This window comes from Helianthus annuus, chromosome 15, assembly GCF_002127325.2.
Source record: "Helianthus annuus cultivar XRQ/B chromosome 15, HanXRQr2.0-SUNRISE, whole genome shotgun sequence".
Taxonomy (NCBI): domain Eukaryota; kingdom Viridiplantae; phylum Streptophyta; class Magnoliopsida; order Asterales; family Asteraceae; genus Helianthus; species Helianthus annuus.
This window is the reverse complement of record NC_035447.2, coordinates 75,588,238-75,591,786: the sequence shown is the minus strand read 5'-3', so window position 1 is coordinate 75,591,786 and position 3,549 is coordinate 75,588,238. Positions and strand designations below refer to the sequence as shown.

The following is a 3,549-nucleotide window of genomic DNA, read 5'->3' as shown; positions in this document are numbered from 1 at the left end:
ATTACTGATCATCATTTGGTGGTTTTTGAAATGGTTGATTTGAGGACCTATGAGTTGAGTGTTTTCTGTTGGAAACCTGCCCTATTAACTTTACCACCGGAACTACATGCTACCAAAAAAGAACCTACAGATGAGGTGATTGAAGTTTCTGATGATGACTTGCCTAATCCGATTCCTGTAGTTGGTGTTGACGGAAATCCGGATGACGAAGTACCGGTTGTATTTCGCGTGGACAATCATTATGTAAGTTTATAATTTTTACCTTTTCATAATACTAATGTATGTTGTGTTTTGTATTCCTTATAATTGGATGACCCCTGTTTAAGCACTTTATATTACACCCTTATTTTTATACTAGGATTTAATATCTATTTTATACCAAAAGCCATTAAAATTTACATAAGTTTCAAAACTTTACTAGTTAGCCTACTAAGAACAAAAGTAGAACATAATATTGTTGTTTAAGACTTTGATTACAACAAAAGAAACACTGTTTAACAAGTTTAACATAGCGGAAGCTTCGAAATGGAGTGTTCGGTTCATTCATCTTGTCGCTTGATCGCCATCCTTGACTTCTAATCACCTAAGAATCAACAATTAGATCGTTAGCTCTTGATATTTAAGAATGATAAGGTTTAAAGACTAAACTCCCCATTAAAAGAATAGGAAAATAAAAGTGTTCCAGGCTCCACCGTAATTTACGGTACCACCGTAAATTACGGTGAGTGCTGGAAATTTCTGGTTGCACCGTAACACAGGAGAGAACCTCCGTAAATCAAAACCCTCTACCGTAAATTACGGTGACACCGTAATTTACGGTAGCACCTGGGAATTCATGGTTTTGTTTGGTTTGAGCATTTCAACCAAAATTTCAACTTTCGGATTTCAACATCCTGCATTATCAATGTAGTAAAGGTCTAATGTTTCTAGTACACCATACTATAGCCACTACATACATCAATTATCATGTTTGGAATATAGATCATGTTTACTTGATTGTTTGACCCGTTTGGCTTGCCTACGGAATTTCCTTCCTTCATGGCAACTACCAACGAGCTAAAATTCGTCATTCATGCTAATATTCAATTTAACTAGAAACGTGTTAAACAACTACAACGATCTAAATTTACATAATGTAACGAGGCATGTTACATACCTTTCAAAGCGAGCCCTTCAAACGAGCGTCCACACCGGTTTGTCCACTAGATGCCCCGGCTTCTTTTCCTAAAGAGTTCAAGCACTTTATGTTTAGAACTCCATGTTTTACTCACATAACGCACGTTCGTGATACTTCGTATTTATGCGTTTAAACTTTACAATTCAGTTTTCTTTTAAAACCTTCTTTGAGGCATTTCATCGAACATTATGGAGGCAGAATTTCTATTTCATTTGTTTTCATGTTTATAAGTTGCTAATTAGCCAACTTAACTTCAATTAAGCTATCACATATCATGTAAACATCACCTCTTTCCTGAAACTATCTTCTAAGGTCAATTTTACTAGATTAACCTCTAAGAACCCTAGAAATCATCATCACCTTGTAAAACCCACAACCCACCTTCAAGGTGTTCATGGAGTTTTCTGAATTTAGTCATGATTTCACATGTAATTGGTTGAATTTAACTTCTAAACACCAAGTTGATTCTAAATTAACCAAATAACACTCATGCATCAACAATTTTCCAGATTTCATAACATCATGAGAAATTCAAACAAGAAATTAACACAAGTTTTTACATACCTTAGAATCCTTTCGTGATGAGGATCACTAATCTATGTTTAGATTTCGTTTTAGAGCAGATTTGGGCTTTCAATTTGAGGTTTTTGAGAGTTTAGGGTTTTGGAATGGGGTGTCGCCCCCTTCTTCTGCTCTGGTCGACCAACACTCCAAAATTTGGAGTGTTTGGTTACTAATGGTAATTAGATTTTAGTTTTTTGACAATTTCAGCCCCTCAACTTTGTTCCACACTTTATTTAATGGGTTTTAACCTTTATGAGTTATTTCTAGTCTATCAACTAACTAGGTTAAAGGTTCCTAGTTAGTAAATTCCCGTTTATTAATAATTTATAGCTTTAACATAAAGTTTTATATTTTTGGGGTGTTACAAGTCCACCCCCCTTAAAAAGGGTTTCGTCCCCGAAACCGAATTACATACCAAATAATGTAGGGTGGAGTCGCCGCATTTCTTCCTCGGACTCCCATGTAGTGTCTGACCCTTTTCTGTGCTCCCATTTGACTTTGACTTGACTTATTATCTTGTTCCTCAAACTTTTCTCCTTACGATCTAAAATCGCAATTGGTTTTACCGCATAGTTGAGGCTGTTATCCACCTCGATGTCATCGTAGTGGACACGAGCAGTTTCGTCGGCCAAACATTTTCGAAGATGTGATACGTGGAATGTGCTATGAATTCCACTCAACTCTTCAGGTAATTCAAGTCGATAAGCCACTTTACCGACCCGTTCAGTGATTCTAAATGGCCCAATAAATCTCGGGCTTAACTTCCCCCTTTTTCTGAATCTGATGATACCCTTCCATGGGGAAACCTTTAGCATGACCATATCGCCAACCTGAAACTCAATTGGCCTTTTTCTTTTATCTGCGTATGCCTTTTGCCGGTCTTGAGCCGCTTTCAAGTGTGCCCGAACTATATCAATTTTAGCGTTTGTAGCTCGGATTATGTCGGTTGGCGCTAGCCCCCGCGGACCCACTTCTCCCCAACAAACCGGGGTCCGACACTTTCTGCCATATAATAGCTCATACGGGGCCATTTTAATGCTCGCGTGATAGCTATTGTTATATGCGAATTCGACCAAAGGTAAATGAACATCCCAACTACCCCCAAAGTCGATAATGCAAGCCCGTAGCATATCACCCAATGTCTGTATCGTTCTTTCGCTCTGCCCATCCGTTTGTGGATGGTAAGCAGTGCTAAGGAACAATTTAGTTCCCATCTTTTCTTGGAATTCACGCCAGAATTTTGAAGTAAACCGGGTATCTCTGTCTGACACAATGGATATCGGTACTCCATGTCTTGCTATGATCTCGTTGGTGTAAACCTCCGACATTTTCTCCGAAGTATAAGTCTCACGAATGGGAATAAAGTGAGCGCTTTTGGTTAACCTATCCACTACTACCCAAATAGCATCAAAACCACGACTTGTTTTAGGCAGTTTGGTCAATAGGTCCATCGTAATTTGCTCCCATTTCCAAACCGGAATTTCTAACGGTTGAAGTTTACCATATGGTTTTTGGTGTTCAGCCTTGACTTGTAGGCACGTCAAACACTTCTCCACGTACTTCACCGTATCCCGCTTCATTCCGGGCCACCAATAGTTTTGCTTCAAGTCGTGATACATCTTGGTCGCTCCCGGGTGAATGGAATAACGGGATTTATGAGCTTCATCGAGTAGAAGCTTTTTAACCCCACATGTGTTAGGGACCCAGATTCTATTAAAGCGAGTCTTCAGGCCGTGACTGCCCACCTCTAGGTCCTTAACTTGGCCGATAATTCTTTCCTTTTTCCAGTTTTCTGTCTTTACAGCTTC

The 3,549-nt window shown here is 38.9% G+C and overlaps 1 long non-coding RNA gene across 1 annotated transcript; it reads right to left on the bottom strand.

The window, feature by feature from the left end:
- Positions 1–402: 402 nt before the first annotated feature.
- LOC110909774 lies at positions 403–1,871 on the bottom strand. Its single transcript, XR_002575612.2, has 3 exons — positions 1,742–1,871; positions 1,157–1,224; positions 403–583 (listed from the first exon to the last, which is right to left on the bottom strand). It is a non-coding gene; the product is annotated as an uncharacterized LOC110909774 (long non-coding RNA).
- Between the last annotated feature and the right edge of the window lie 1,678 nt (positions 1,872–3,549).